The sequence below is a fragment of the Mesoplodon bidens genome (genome assembly GCF_964165515.1).
Source record: "Mesoplodon bidens genome assembly, contig: HAP1_SCAFFOLD_109, whole genome shotgun sequence".
In the NCBI taxonomy this organism is placed as follows: Eukaryota; Metazoa; Chordata; class Mammalia; order Artiodactyla; family Ziphiidae; genus Mesoplodon; species Mesoplodon bidens.
Window position 1 is genome coordinate 610,309 of NW_027671631.1, and position 17,499 is coordinate 627,807.

Consider the following 17,499-nt stretch of genomic DNA (forward strand, 5'->3'; position numbering starts at 1 on the left):
CTTTCACCATAGAAAACCCTACAGACAACACGGTGATGGTGGCCAATATGACTGGATGGACTGCTGGCTACTTCTAAAGCCCATTGACTCAGTGGGCGTCATGGTCCCGGATCACCACTGACCCTGGACTGTCTGGGAGTTTCACGGGCAAGGCTCTGACACATGGTGCTATTTGTACATTAATTCAGATACCTAATTAAAGAAAGCACAGACTACTGGTCAGAGCATCTAGGCTGGCAAAAACCATCTTCCTAAGGTCACCGAACAAATGTGGTGTGGGGTGAAACCTGCCACCTCAGCATCTCTGCACATCTCTTTTCTGGACCCTTAAAGGTCATTAGAATCTATAACACTTCCAATGCTGGTGCTCAGGCGGACGAGAAGTGAGGCAGGAGGCCTTGGGACAATCAACCTCACCTGGAGGCTGGTGGGGAGACGTTTTGCCCCTCCCCCCAGGTATCAGGGCTCCCACCATAGCATGAAGCAGTTACAAAAGAGGGGTCTGCACCCTCAACACCCCAAGAATGTGGAACAGAACAAAAAGCAGAGGAGGTGTTTGTCTCCGGCAACGTTCATTAAAATTCCTGGGAGATAAAAAAGAGAATCTGGGCAATAAAATAAAGTCTAACCTGTTTTTCCTTTGTGCTTTGTCTAATTTCACGTGCTCCTAGGGTTCCGCATGCAGAGGTCCCACACCTGGCACTTCAGACCCGATTTCCTAGAACAGAATGGCTGGGTCGACACCTCAGCTAGCGGGGTCCCATGCTGACTCCGTGGCATAGAGCCTGAACTGCAGCCAACCCAGCCCTCGAGAGCTCCATCCGCTCCCTCCCACTGACACTAACGGGATCCCTACACAGCAGCCCAGCCCACAGCCCGTGGGGGAGTGCACGCTCTCACCTCTCCATTCTGTTTTCAAAATAATGTTTCTTTTGCTTCTGAACCAAACTCAGTCTTGATCTGTCGGCTCCAATGACACTGGGCATGGGGACTCCTGTTGGGGTCCACTGTGGAGGATCAGTAACAGAAATTGAGAACATTGTAACTTCAATGAACAGATGTGTGAGCCAAACTGTAGTTAACATAGAGCAGTGTATAATGCTCGGGTAAAATAAGATGTTTCTAAGACTTACATTTGATATTTCCATCACTTTACTATAAGCAAGTTCAGTGAAGACGTCTGTCTTATTTGTCAGGTCACCATTAGAGAAATGAAGTGATTTATTTCCATGGATGTACCTTGAATACTCTTGTCTGAAGCTTCAATCTTGTTTTGAATGCTTTTCCATTGAAAATGATACCTCTCTTTCAGTTCCCCCATTTCAGAGAAGTATAAAATCTTACAATTTATTATTACCAAAGAGGAAAGGTAGGAGAAGGGATAAATTAACAGTTTGGGATTAACACATAAACACTGCTATGTATAAAATAGATCATCATCAAGGAACTACTGTATAGCACAGGGAACTACACTGAATATTTTGCAATAACTTATAAGGGGAAATAATCTGAAAAAGAATCGATATATTTATTGACATCATCTACCAATGACAGATAAAATGTAACCTAAGCAAGACCGATGGTGAGCGCTTCTGACCCTGAAGATTTCAATCATCTAAAGTTTGGGCTCTGCCTATTTCCCAAGTCCCTTAATGGACATACGTGTAGCCGTAGCTTAAAAATTCCCCAGTTTGGGGTACAGGGAGGCACTGATTTGGAAAAATCCCTGGTGTTCTCCTTACATGCACGGGACCCTTCCTACAGCTAAAAGATGCCTGCCACACCTAGAGGATGGTACACCGTTTGATCGGAAAGAGTTTGGAAAAGGCACCTCATCTCCTCATCGCCTGGTGCTCGGGTTCAACCCTCCAGCAACTTTCCTAACAATCTCCTCACTTGGGGATATCAGCACCGTCAAAATCCTCTGGCACACAGTTTGGAAATTCTCCAGAGGAAGAAGCGGAAGGATAAGAAAAATTTAGAGACAAGTCTTAGGTGTTCGGACAGGAACATGCCACTCTAATTTCCCATTAGGAACAAGAATTAACCAAAGGCTCAGCCTGCCTCCTCAGAACCAGAATACGGCCTGAAGCAATCCAATGGTTTGGCGGCCAGCTCACAAAAAAAGCGAGTTGCAAAATGGAGCTCAGGAGCAGACAATTCAAAGACCTGCAAAGATGTAAATGATAACCAACGTCCAAAAATATATTCAGGTAAGGCAACGATGAGGATCTGAATGAGAGGCAGAATTGCAGGAAACAGATTTCAAAAGGTAGATTGTACTCACATTTAAAGCATATGAAAAGCAGCAGAATTTCTAAAATGATGCAGTTGGGCAAAAGGGTGTATATGTTTTTTTCGTGAAATCTTCAGGAAAATAAAACACATACAGAGTTTTTGGCCAACCAAGCAAGCGGGAAATGCAAATCCGCACAACAAAGAAGTCTCAATATACACTGCTTAGAAAGGCCATCCAAAAAATGTGTACAAACCAGAAATGCAGGAGAGGCCATGGAGAACAGGGAGCCTAGTCACGCTGATGGGTGGGGTATAAATATCCAAGAGCCACTCTGAAGAAGTGTATGCTGTTTCCTAAAACATCTAAAATACAAAGCCCCCGAGCAAAGGGGACTTCAACTCATGGGCATATAACTTGGGAAGACTAAATATCGACAAGACACAGGCACCCCAAAATTTAGGGCTGCTCTGCATACAAGAACCTCAACTTCGGTACACCTAAATTATCCCAGGAAAAAGAGAAATGCATAAAGAACTTGTCGTAATTTTGTACAACCGAATATCACTCAGACGTGAAATCAATGTCATAAGGCCAGTAGCAGCATAATGAGTGGATTTAGGTATGATGATTCTATGTGAAATCAGTCACACCGAAAAAAAAATCTTATCATAAGATATCACTTACAGAGGGAATGTCAACATCACAACACATGTACTGAATTAAGAAAGAGAACAGAGTCTCACATTTAGAAAACACTCTTATGCCTGCTTAAAGGGAAAGGAGAGGTGGGGTGATGAATAAAACCAGAGTTTGATATTTGCACAGGTAACATTCCATAAACCAAATACAGAAGAGACAAGACCTACACCTTCCTCAGTGAACGTGACTCAAAACCCCTATTCCCCGCAGAGGAATATATCTGACTATTAAGAATCTTAAAACCTATGTATTGATATGTCTCCGTAAGGGAATCAAGTGTGTCTAGACCGGCATAAACACGTCAGTGAAAATTAGCTCAACCCCATTATAAAAATGAATTTCAAAAACCAAACACAAAAACAGCGAAATTCTTACACAATTCCTTCAGGGGTTCTGATGAAAACTGGTATGACCCTATCTGCAAAGACAACTGGATGAGGCATAAGGCTGGACACATCGGACTGAGAGGACTGGTGAGATTGGGAGAGAAAATGCAGATCCTTTAAAGTAGTAATGCATGACACCATTCCATGAGTCCCAAATCTCCAGGTAGAAGAGAATATCAATACAGTTATAACACGTATGGGAAACCTAGAGAATGGACACACTGTGATGGCGAAAGGTTTCTAAAAGTCTCCTAATTTTTCCTCTTCTTGTGCTCCAGGTTGGCATTCCAACTGCCTTACTATCAATCTCCCAACTTAGGAGAGTTAACCCCTATAACCTCCTGCTTCGCACAGTTTGCTAATTGTGCAGAGGATGAAAGGGAAGAGGGAGAACCAATCAGAGAGTAGATGTTGGCATTTGGATGGGCACATGTCACTCTAAATTCCCGTCAGGAAGAGGAATTTACCAAAGCCTCAGCCACCCGTAGGGAACAGTATAGCCACCCCTGGAACCAGTATAGGTCCTGAAGCAAAATGGTGGATTTGCGGTCAGCTCCCAAAAATGGGATTTGAAAATTGGAGCTCAGGGGCACAGCAATTCACAAACCTGCAGAGTTATAAAGGACTACTCTCTTCCAAAAATCTGTTGGGAGAAGAGACCGAAGCGGACTTTAAAATGAGGCAGAATTGCACAAAACATATTTCATGAGGTAAATTGGAATCACTTTAAAGCACAGGAAAAGCATCACAACTTCGACAGTGATGCACTTGGCCAAAAACGGCGTATGGCTTTTCTCCTGAATATATTCAGGAGAAAACGCATACACCCTTTTTGGCAAATCAAGCAAGCGTGCAATGCAAATCCACACTACAAAGTATTGTCACTACCCAGCGGTCAAATGGGACATCCGAAAATCTGTAAAAACCAGAAAGGCAAGAGAGATATGACAAGGACATGAAGCAATGTGATCCCAAGGGTCATGGAGGATTGTGATGACCAGCTCATGGAGCATTGTGATGACAAGATTATGTAGCATTTTGCTGACAAAGGCATGGAGCATTGTGATGACAATGCTCATGGAACACTGTGATGACAAGCGTCAAGGAGCACTGTGATTAAAGCTGTCATGGAGCAGTGGGATGACAAGCGCATGGAGCATTTTGATGAGAAGAGTCCCGGATCATTGTGTTGTCAGGGTTCATGGAGCATTGTGATGACAGTGGTCATGGAGCATTGTGATGAGAAGGTCATGGAGCATTGGGCTGAAAATGTTCATGGAGTATGGTGATGACAGGTGTCATTTAGCATTGTGATGACAAGGTACTGGAGCATTGTGATGAGAAGACCATGGGGCTTTGTGATAACAAGTCTCATGGAGCATTCTGATGAAAAGGGGCATGGAGCATGGTGATTACACGGGTCGTGGAGCATTGTGATGACAAGGGCATGGAGCATGGGATGAGAAGGCCAGGGCGTGTTCTGATGACATGCATCACGGAGTTCAGTGATGACAAGGGCATGGAGCATTGTGATTACAGGGGGCTTGGAGCACTGTGAGGAAAAGGGCATGGAACATTGTGATGAAAATGGCATGGAGCCTTGTCATGACAGGGTTCATGGAGGATACTGACGACAAGTGTCTGGGAGCATTTTGAGGACAAGTGTATTGAGCATTGTGATGACAAAGGTCATGGAGCATTGTGATGAGAAGACCATGGATAACTGTGATGACGAGCGTCATGTGGCATTGTGATGACAAGTCTTATGGAATATTGTGATCACAAGGGTTTGGAGCATTGTTGTAACAGGGGTCATGGAGCATTTTGATTTCATTCTGATGACAGTAGCATGAAGCATTATGATGATAGGCATGGTGCATTGTGATGACAGGGTTCATGGAGCACTGAGATGAAAAGGGGCATGGAGCATTGTGATTACAAGGGTCTTGGAGCATTGTGACGACAAGGGCATGGGGCATCGTGAATGAGAAGGCCATGGAGCATTCTGATGGCATGTGTCATGAAGCTTTGTGATGACAAGGGCATGTAGCATTGTGATTACAGGGGTAATGGAGCATTGTGATGACAAGGGCATGGAGCATTGGTCTGAAATGTTTCATGGATTATTGTGATGAGAGGGGGCAAGGAGCATAGTGATGACAAGGGCAAAGAACACAGTGATACATGGGTCGTGGAGGATTGTAATGACAAGGGCATGGAACATTGTGAGAAGAATGGCATCGAGCATAGTGATGAAAAGCATCATGGAGACTGTAATGACAAGGGCATTTAAAAATGTGATGAGAGGGTTCATGGAGCATTATGATAACAATGGCATGGAGCATTGTGATGCAAAGGGTCATGGAGCTTTGTGATGACAAAGGTCAGGGAGCACTTTGATGACAAGGCTGTGGTGCATTCTGTTGTGAAGGGCAGGGAGCATTGTGATGACAGGGTCATGGAGCAATTTGATGAAAAATGTCATGGAATATTTTGATGACAGGGTTTATGGTACATTGTGATTTCAGGGGTCATGGAACATTTTCATGACAGGGGTTATGGACCACTGTGATGAGAGGGGAGTGGGTGTATTGCGATGACTTGTGAGGGAACATATTGATATCAGTGGTGAGAGAGCATTTTGATAAGAAGTGCATGGAGCATTGTGATGACAAGGTTTATGGAGCATTGTGATGAAAATGTTGTGGAGCATTGTGATGTCAAACACATGGCGCATTGTGATGACATGGGACAGGGAGCATTGCGCTGACAAGCACATGGAACATTGTGATGACAAGGGTCATGGCGCATTGAGTTGACAAAGAGACGGAGCATTGTGATGACAAGTGTCACGGAGCATTGTGATGAAAAGTTCATGGAGCATTGTGGTGACAAAGTTCACAGAGCCTTGTGATGATGAGGGCATGGATCATTGTGATGACAGAGGTCATGAAGCCTTGTGATGACTGGAGTCACGGAGCATTGTGATGACTGTGGTCATGGAGCATTGTGATGACAAGGGCATGGAGCATTGTGATGACAAAGTCATGGAGTATTGTGAAGACATGTGTCACGGAGCATTGTGATGACATAATTCATGGTCCATTGTGATGACAATGGCATGGAGCATTGTGATGCCAAGTGTTATCGAGGATTGTGATGACAAAGGTAATGGAGCATTGTGATGACAAGGGTTTGGAGCATTGTGATGATAAGGGTCATGGAGCATTGTGATGACAAGGGCAAGGAGCATTGTGATGACAAGGTCAAGGAGCATTGTGATGACAATGGCCATTGAGAATTTTGATGAAAAGGTCATGAAGCATTGTGATGACAAAGGCATGGAGCTTGGTATGACAGGGTTCATGGGGCATTGCAATGACAAGTGCATGGAGAATTGTGATGACCAGATCATGTAACATTGTGATGTGAACTGTCATGTAGCATTGTGATGACAAGGACGTGAGAATTGTGATGACAATGGACATGAGGATTGTGATTACCAGGGCATGGAGCACTGTGATGGCAAGACCGTGGAGCACTGTGATGAGAAGACCATGGATAATTGTGGTGACGAGCATCATGGAGCACTGTAATGACAAGGGACATGGAGAATTTTGATGACAGGTGTCATGGAGCATTGTGATGACAGGGGCCATGGAGCATTTTGATGACAAGGGCGTGGAGCATTGTGATGAGAAGACCATGGATAATTGTGATGACGAGTGTCATGGAGCACTGTAATGCCAAGCGGTATGGAGCATTGTGATGACAGGGGTAATGGAGCATTCTGATGACAAGTGTCATTGAGCATTCTGATGACAAGCTTGTGGAGTATTGTGATTACAATGGCATGGAGCATTGTGATGAAAAGGGCATGGAGCATTGTGATGAAAAGGGCATGGAGCCTTTTCATGACAGGTTTAAAGGAGCATTCTGACGACAAGTGTCAGGGAGCAGTGTGATTACAAGTGAATTGAGAACTGTGATGACAAAGTTCATGGAGCATTGTGACGACAAGGACATGAAGTATTGTGATGACTGGCATCATGGAGCATTTTGATGACACCTGTTATGGAACATTGTGATTACAAGTGTTTGGAGCATTGTGATAACAGAGGTCATGGATCATTTTGATTTCAAGGAGCATGGAGCATTTTGATGACAGGGGTCATGGAGCATTGTGATATCAGGGGTCATGGAGCATTTTGATGAAAAGGGTCATGGAGAATTTTGATGAGAGGGGTTATGGAACATTGTGATGTCAGGGGTTATCGAACATTTTGATGATAAGTGCATGTAGCATTGTGATGACAGGAGTCATGGAACATTGGGATGAGAGGGGTGAAGGAATATTGTGATGAATAGTGATGTAACATTGTGATATCAGTGCTGAGAGAGCATTTTGAGGAGAAGTGCATGGAGCACTGTGATGACAAGGTTTATGGAGCTTTGTGATGACAACTATGTGGAGCACTCTGATGACAAGCGCATGGTGCATTGTGATGATATGTGTCATGGACCATTGTGCTGACAAGCACATGGAGCACTGTGATGACAACAGTCATGGAGCATTGTGCTGAGAAAGGCATAGAGCATTGTGATGACAATGGTCAAAGAGCATTGTGATGAAAAGTTCATGGAGCATTGCGGTTAAAAAGGTCACAGAGACTGTTGATGATGAAGGTATGAACAATTGTGATGACCAAGGTCATGAAGCATTGTGATGACTGGAGTCACGGAGCATTGTGATGACAGGGGTCATGGAGCATTGTGATAAAAAGAGCATGGAGGATTGTGAAGACAAAGGCATGGAGCATTGGACTAATAAGTTTAATGGATTATTGCAGTGACAGTTGGATTGGTGAATTGTGATGAAAAGGGCATGGAGCATTGTGATGACCAGGTCATGCAGTACTGTGAAGACAGGTGTCAGGGAGCACTATGATGACATATGTAATGGCCCACTGTGATGACAATGGCATGGAGCATTGTGATGCCAAGTGTCATGGAGGATTCTGATGACAAAGGTAATGGAGCATTGTGATGACAATGGCTTGGAGGATTGTGATGACAAGGGGAAGGGAGCATTGTGCTGGCAAGTGCATGGAGAATTGTGATGACAAGGGTCATGGGACATTGTGATGACAAGCTAGTGGGGTATTTTGATGACAATGGAATGGAGCATCGTGAAGAAAACGGAATGGGGCATTGTGATGAAATAGGCATGGAGACTTTTCGTGACAGGTTTCTAGGAGCATTCTGACGACAATTGTCAGGGACCATTGGGATGACAAGTGTATTGTGTATTGTGATGACAAAGGTCATGGAGCATTGTGATGAAAAGGGCATGGAGTATTGTGATGACAGGCATCATGGAGCGTTGTGATGACAAGTGTTATGGAACATGGTGATCACAAGGGTTTGGAGCATTGTGATGACAGACGTCATGGATCATAATGATTTCAAGGAGCATGGAGCATTGTGATGACAAGGGCATGAAGCAATGTGATCCCAAGGTTCATGGAGGATTGTGATGACAATGGTAATGGAGTAATGTGTTCACAAGCACATAGAACATTTTAATGACAAGGTCATGTAGCATTTTGCTGACAAAGGCATGGAGCATTGTGATGACAGGTGTCAAGGAGCACTGTGATGGCAAGCGTCACAGAGCATTGTGAATACCGAGGTCATGGAGCATTGGGATGACTAGGGCATTGATCATTTTGTTGACAATGGTCATGGAGTTTGGGTTGAATATATGCATGGAGTATTGTGATGACAGGGTTCATGAAGCATTGTGATGACTAGGTAATGGGGCATTGTGATGACAAGAGTCCCGATCATTGTGTTGTCAGGTGTCATGGAGTGTTGTGATGACAGTGGTCATGGAGCATTGTGATGATATTGGTCATGGAGAATTGCGATGAGAAAGTCATGGAGCATTGGGCTGAAAATGTTCATGGAGTATTGTGATGACAGGGGTCATGGAGCATTGTGATGACAAAGGCATGGAGCTTTGTGATGACATGGTCATGGATACTTCTGATGGCAAGGGTCATGGAGCATTCTGATGACAAGCTTGTGTAGTATTGTGCTGACACAGCATGTAACACTGTGATAAGAAGTGTCATGGAACATAGTGATGCCAAGAAGTTGGAGAATTGTGATGACCAGGGCAGGGAGCATTGTGATGTCAAGACCGTAGAGCATTGTGATGAGAAGACCATGGATAATTGAGATGAAGAGTGTCATGGAGCACTGTAATGACAAGGGGTATGGAGCATTGTGATGTCTGGGGACACTGAGCATTTTGATGAAATGTGTCATGGAGCATTTTGATGACAGGGCTTATGGAACATTGTGATGTCATAGGTCATCGAACATTGTGATGATAAGTGCATGTAGCATTGTGATGACGGGAGTCATGGAACATTGTGATGACAGGGGTGAGGGAGTATTGTGATGAATAGTGATGTAACATTGTGATATCATTGGTGAGAGCTCATATTGATGAGAAGTGCATGGAGCATTGTGATGACAAGGTTAATGGAGCATTGTGATGACAAGATTGTGGAGTACTGTGATGACAAGCGCATGGTGCATTGTGATGACATGTGTCATGTAGCATTGTGCTGACAAGCGCATGGAACATTGTCATGACAATGGTCACGGAGCATTGTGCTGAGAAAGGCATACAGTATTGTGATTACTAGGGTCAAAGAGCATTGTGATGAAAATTTCATGGAGCACTGAGGTTAAAAAGGTCACAAAGACTGTTGATGACGAGGGCGTGGACCACTGTGATGACAAAGGTCATGAATCAGTGAGATGACTGGAGTCACGGAGCATTGTGATGACATGGGTCATGGAGCATTGTGATAAAAAGGGCATGGAGCATTGTGATGACAAGTGCACGGAGCATTGGTCTAATAAGTTTCATGGATTATTGCAATAACAGATGGAATGGTGCATTGTGATGACAAGGGCATGGAGCATTGTGAAGACCAGGTCATGCAGTATTGTGAAGACAGGTGTCAGGGAGCAATGTGATGACATATGTAATGGCCCATTGTGATGACAATGGCATTCAGTATTGTGATGCCAAGTGTCATGGAGGATTCTGATTGCAAAGGTAATGGAGCATTGTGATGACAATGGCTTGGAGCATTGTGATGACAAGGGCTTGGAGCAGTGTGATGACAAGTATCATGGAGCATTGTGATGACAACGGCCATTGAGAATTTCGATGAAAAAGTCGTGAAGCATTGTGATGACAAAGGCATGGAGCTTGCTATGACAGGGGTCATGGGGCATTGCGATGACATGTGCATGGAGAATTGTGATGACAAAAGCATGTAACATTGTGATGAGAACTGTCATGGAGCATTGTGATGACAAGGACGTGGAGAATTGTGATGACAAGGGACATGGAGCATTGTGATGGCAAGACCGTGGAGCATTGTGATGAGAAGACCATGGATAATTGTGATGATGAGCGTCATGGAGCACTGTAATGACAAGGGCTATGGAGCATCGTGATGTCAGGGGACATGGAGCATTTTGATGAAAAGTGTCATGGTGCAGTTTGATGACAGGGGTTATGGAATATTGTGATGTCATAGGTCATCGAACATTGTGATGATAAGTGCATGTAGCATTGTGATGACAGGAGTCATGGAACATTGTGATGACACGGGTGAGGGAGTATTGTAATGAATAGTGATGTAACATTGTGATATCAGTTGTGAGAGAGCATATTGATGAGAAGTGCATGGAGCATTGTGATGACAAGGTTAATGGAGCATTGTGATGACAAGATTGTGGAGCACTGTGATGACAAACGCATGGTGCATTGTGATGACATGTCATGGAGCATTGTGCTGACAAGGGCGTGGAGCATTGTGATGTAAACAGTCATGGAGCATTGTGCTGAGAAAGGCATAGAGTATTGTGATGACAAGGGTCAAAGAGCATTGTGATGAAAATTTCATGGAGCATTGAGGTTAAAAAGGTCACAGGGACTGTTGATGACGAGGGCATGGACCATTGTGATGACAAAGGTCATGAAGCATTGTGATGACTGGAGTCATGGAGCATTGTGATAACAAGGGCATGGAGCATTGTGATGACAAGGGCATGGAACATTGGTCTAATAAGTTTCATGGACTATTGCAATGACCGTTGGAATGGCACCTTGTGATGACAAGGGCATGGAGCATTGTGAAGACCAGGTCATGCAGTATTGTGAAGACAGGTATCAGGGAGCATTGTGATGATATATGTAATGGCCCATTGTGACGACAATGGCACGGAACACTGTGATGCCAACTGCCATGGAGGATTCTGATGACAAAGGTAATGGAGCATTGTGGTGACAATGGCTTGGAGCACGGTGATGACAAGGGTCAGGGAGCATTGTGCTGGCAAGTGCATGGAGAATTGTGATGACACTGGTCATGGAGCATTTGGATGACAAGCTTGTGGAGTATTTTGATGACAATGGCATGGATTATTGTGATGAAAATGGCATGGGGCATTGTGATGAAAACTTCATGGAGCCTTTTCATGACAGGTTTCAAGGAGCATTCTTACGAAAAGAGTCAGGGAGCATTGTGATGACAAGTGTATTGAGAATTGTGATGACAACGGTCACGGAGCATTGTGCTGAGAAAGGCATAGAGTATTGTGATGACAAGGGTCAAAGAGCATTGTGATGAAAATTTCATTGAGCATTGAGGTTAAAAAGGTCACAGAGACTGTTGATGACGAGGGCATTGTCCATTGTGATGACAAAGGTCATGAATCATTGAGATGACTGGAGTCACGGAGCACTGTGATGACATGGGTCATGGAGCATTGTGATAAGAAGGACATGGAGCATTGTGATGACTAGTGCACGGAGCATTGGTCGAATAAGTTTCTTGGATTATTGCAATGACAGTTGGAATGGTGCATTGTGATGACAAGGGCATGGAGCATTGTGAAGAGCAGGTCATGCAGTATTGTGAAGACTGGTGTCAGGGAGCATTGTGATGACATATGTAATGGCCCATTGTGATGACAATGGCATGGAGCATTGTGATGCCAAATGTCATGGAGGATTCTGATGACAAAGTTAATGGAGCATTTTGATGACAATGGCTTGGAGCATTGTGATGACAAGTGCATGGAGAAGTGTGAGGATAAATGTAATGGAGCATTCTGTTGACAATCTTGTGGAGTATTTTGATGACAATGGCATGGATCATTGTGATTAAAACGGGATGGGGCATTGTGATGAAAAAGGCATGGATCCATTTCGTGACAGGGTTCAAGTTGAATTCTGACGACAAGTGTCAGGGAGCATTGTGATGACAAGTGTATTGAGAATTGTGATTATAAAGGTCATGGAGCATTGTGATGAAAAGGGCATGGAGTATTGTTATGACAAGCATCATGAAGTTTTGTGATGACAGTTGTTATGGAACATTTTGATCACAAAGATTTGGAGCATTGTGATGAGAGAGGTCATGGAGCATTATGATTTCATTGTGATGACAATAGCATGAAGCATTATGATGGTGGACATGGTGCATTGTGATGACAGGGTTCATGGAGCATTGAGATGAAAAGGGGCATGGAACATTGTGATTACAGTGGTCTTGGAGAATTTTGATGTCAGGTGTAATGGAGCATTGTGATGGCAAGGGCATGGAGCACTGTGATGAGAAGGCCATGGAGCATTCTGATGACATGCGTCATGGAGCTTTGTGATGACATGGGCATGGAGCAATGGGATGAGTGCGATCATGGAGCATTGTGATGACAATGACATGGAGCATTGTGATGCCAAGGGTCATGGTTCTTTGTGATGACAAAGTCATGGAACATTTTGATGACAAGGGTGTGGTGCATTTTGACGAGAAAGGCAGGGAGCATTGTGATGACAGAGTCATGGAGCAATTTGATGAAAAGTGTCATGGAACATTTTGATGACAGGGTTTATGGAACATTGTGATGTCAGGGGTCATGGAACATTTTCATGACAGGGGTTATGGACCATTGTGATGACAGGGGAGTGGGTGTATTGTGATGACTAGTGAGGGAACATTTTGGTATCAGTGGTGAGAGAGCATTTTGATAAGACGTGCAAGGAGCATTGTGATGACAAGGTTTATGGAGCATTGTGAAGACATGGGTCGTGGAGCACTGCGTTGACAAGAGCATGGAACATTGTGATGACAAGTGTCATGGAGCACTGAGTTGACAAAGGGATGGAGCATTCTGGTAACAAGTGTCATGGAGCATTTTGATGAAAAGTTCATGGAGCATTGTGGTGACAATGTTCACAGAGCCTTGTGATGATGAGGGCATGGATCTTTGTGATGACACAGGTCATGAAGCCTTGTGCTGACTGGAGTCACAGAGCATTGCGAGAACTGGGGTAATGGAGCATTGTGATGACAAGGGCATGGAGCATTGTGATGACAGGGGCATGGAACATTTGTCTGACAAGTTTCATGGATAATTGTGTTGACAGTGGGCATGGCACACTGAGATGACAAGGTCATGGAGTATTTGGAAGACAGGTGTCAGGGAGCATTGTGATGACATATTTCATGTTCCATTGTGATGACAATGGCATGGAGCATTGTGATGTCAAGTGTTTTGGAGGTTTGTGATGACAAAGGTAATGGAGCATTGTGATGACAAGGGCTTGGAGCATTGTGATGACAAGGGTCATGGAGTATTGTGATGACAACGTACATTGAGAATTTTGATGAACATGTAGTGAAGCATTGTTATGACAAAGGCATGGAGCTTGCTACGACAGGGGTCGTGGGGCATTGCGATGACATGTGCATGGAGAATTGTGATGACAAAAGCATGTAACATTGTGATGAGAACTGTCATGGAGCACTCTGATGACAAGGACGTGGAGAATTGTGATGACAAGGGACATGGAGCATTGTGATGACCAGGGCATGGAGGATTGTGATGGCAAGACCGTGGAGCATTGTGATGAGAAGACCATGGATAATTGTGATGACGAGCGTCATGGAGCACTGTAATGACAAGGGCTATGGAGCATTGTGATGTCAGGGGACATGGAGCATTTTGATGACAGGGGTTATGGAATATTGTGATGTCAAAGGTCATCGAACATTGTGATGATAAGTGCATGTAGCATGGTGATGACAGGAGTCATCGAATATTTTGATGACTGGTGTGAGGGAGTATTGTAATGAAGAGTGATGTAACATTGTGATGTCAGTGGGGAAAGAGCATATTGATGAGAAGTGCATGGAGGATTGTGATGACAAGGTTAATGGAGCATTGTGATGACAAGATTGTGGAGCACTGTGATGACAAGCGCATGGTGCATTGTAATGACGTGTCATGGAGCATTGTGCTGACAAGGGCATGGAGCATTGTGATGATAACAGTCATGGAGCATTGTGCTGAGAAAAGCATAGAGTATTGTGATGACAAGGGTCAAAGAGCTTTGTGATGAAAATTTCATGTAGCATTGAGGTTAAAAATGTCACAGAGACTGTTGATGACGAGGGCATGGACCATTGGGATGACAAGGGTCATGAAGCATTGTGATGACAGGAGTCACGGAGCATTGTGTTAACAAGGGCATGGAGCATTGTTATGACAAGGGCATGGAACATTGGTCTAATAAGTTTCATGGACTATTGCAATGACAGTTGGAATGGCACATTGTGATGACAAGGGCATGGACCATTGTGAAGACCTGGTCATGCATTATTGTGAAGACAGGTATCAGGGAGCATTGTGATGATATATGTAATGGCCCATTGTGATGACAATGGCATGGAACACTGTGATGCCAACTGTCATGGAGGATTCTGATGACAAAGGTAATGGAGCATTATGATGACAATGGCTTGGAGCATTGTGATGACAAGGGTCAGGGAGCATTGTGCTGGCAAGTGCATGGAGAATTATGATGACACAGGTCATGGAGCATTTGGATGACAAGCTTGTGGAGTATTTTGATGACAATGGCATGGATTATTGTGATGAAAATGGCATGGGGCATTGTGATGAAAACATCATGGAGCCTTTTCGTGACAGGTTTCAAGGAGCATCCTTACGAAAAGAGTCAGGGAGCATTGTGATGACAAGTGTATTGAGAATTGTGATGAAAAAGGTCATGGAACATTGTGCTGACAAGAGCATGGAGCATTGTGATGACAACGGTCACGGAGCATTGTGCTGAGAAAGGCATAGAGTATTGTGATGAGAAGGGTCAAAGAGCATTGTGATGAAAATTTCATGGAGCATCGAGGTTAAAAAGGTCACAGAGACTGTTGATGACGAGGGCATTGTCCACTGTGATGATAATGTCATGAATCATTGAGATGACTGGAGTCACGGAGCACTGTGATTACATGGGTCATGGAGCATTGTGATAACAAGGGCATAGAGCATTGTGATAAGAAGTGCACAGAGCATTGGTCGAATAAGTTTCATGGATTATTGCAATGACAGATGGAATGGTGCATTGTGATGACAAGGGCATGGAGCATTGTGAAGGGCAGGTCATGCAGTATTGTGAAGACTGGTGTCACTGAGCATTGTGATGACATATGTAATGGCCCATTGTGATGACAATGGCATGGAGCATTGTGATGCCAAGTGTCATGGAGGATTCTGATGACAAAGGTAATGGAGCATTTTGATGACAATGGCTTGGAGCATTGTGATGACAAGTGCATGGAGACGTGTGATGACAAATGTCATGGAGCATTCTGATGACAAGCTTGTGGAGTATTTTGATGACAACGGCATGGATCATAGTGATTAAAACGGCATGGGGCATTGTGATGAAAAAGGCATGGATCCATTTCGTGACAGGGTTCAAGGTGAATTCTGACAACAAATGTCAGGGAGCATTCTGATGACAAGTGTATTGAGAATTGTGATTACAAAGGTCATGGAGCATTGTGATGAAAAGTGCATGGAGTATTGTGATGTCAGGCATCATGGAGCGTGGTGATGACAATTGTTATGGAACATTTTGATCACAAGGATTTGGAGCATTGTGATGAGAGAGGTCATGGAGCATTTTGATTTCATTGTGATGACAATAGCATGAAGCATTATGATGGTGGGCATGGTGCATTGTGATGACAGGGTTCATGGAGCATTGAGATGAAAAGGGGCATGGAGCATTGTGATTACAGGGGTCTTGGAGCATATTGATGTCAGGTGTAATGGAGCATTGTGATGGCAAGTGCATGGAGCACTGTGATGAGAAGGCCACGGAGCATTCTGATGACATGCGTCATGGAGATCTGTGATAACATGGGCATGGAGCAATGTGATGAGAGCGATCATGGAGCATTGTGATGACAATGACATGGAGCATTGTGATGCCAAGGGTCATGGTTCTTTGTGATGACAACGTCATGGAGCATTTTGATGAGAAGTGCGTTGTGCATTGTAACGAGAAAGGCAGGGAGCATTGTGATGACATGGTCTTGGAGCAATTTGATGAAAAGTGTCATGGAACATTTTGATGACAGAGTTTATGGAACATTGTGATGTCAGGGGTCATGGAACATTTTCATGACAGGTGTTATGGACCATTGTGATGACAGGGGAGTTGGTGTATTGTGATGACTAGTGAGGGAACATTTTGATATCAGTGGTGAGAGAGCATTTTGATAAGATGTGCAAGGAGCATTGTGATGACAAGGTTTATGGAACATTGTGATGACATGGGTCGTGGAGCACTGCACTGACAAGAGCATGGAACATTGTGATGACAAGGGTCATGGAGCATTGAGTTGACAAAGGGATGGAGCATTCTGGTAACAAGTGTCATGGAGCATTTTGATGAAAAGTTCATGGAGCATTGTGGTGACAAAGTTCACAGAGACTTGTGATGATGAGGACATGGATCATTGTGATGACACAGGTCATGAAGCCTTGTGCTGACTGGGGTCACAGAGCATTGTGAGAACTGTGGTCATGGAGCATTGTGATGACAAGGGCATGGAGCATTGTGATGACAGGGGCATGGAGCATTTGTCTGACAAGTTTCATGGATAATTGTGTTGACAGTGGGCATGGCACATTGAGATGACAATGTCATGGAGTATTTTGAAGACAGGTGTCAGGGAGCATTGTGATGACATATTTCATGTTCCATTG

General features: G+C 44.0%; 1 long non-coding RNA gene across 1 annotated transcript in view; it reads left to right on the plus strand.

Annotated features, from left to right (window-relative positions):
• LOC308610479 overlaps positions 1 to 17,499 on the plus strand; it is a 608,528-nt gene that overhangs the window by 350,346 nt on the left and 240,683 nt on the right. The window contains exon 2 of the long non-coding RNA XR_014014559.1: positions 5,317 to 5,390. This is a non-coding gene — a long non-coding RNA (uncharacterized lncRNA). The remainder of the gene's footprint in view (positions 1 to 5,316; positions 5,391 to 17,499) is intronic.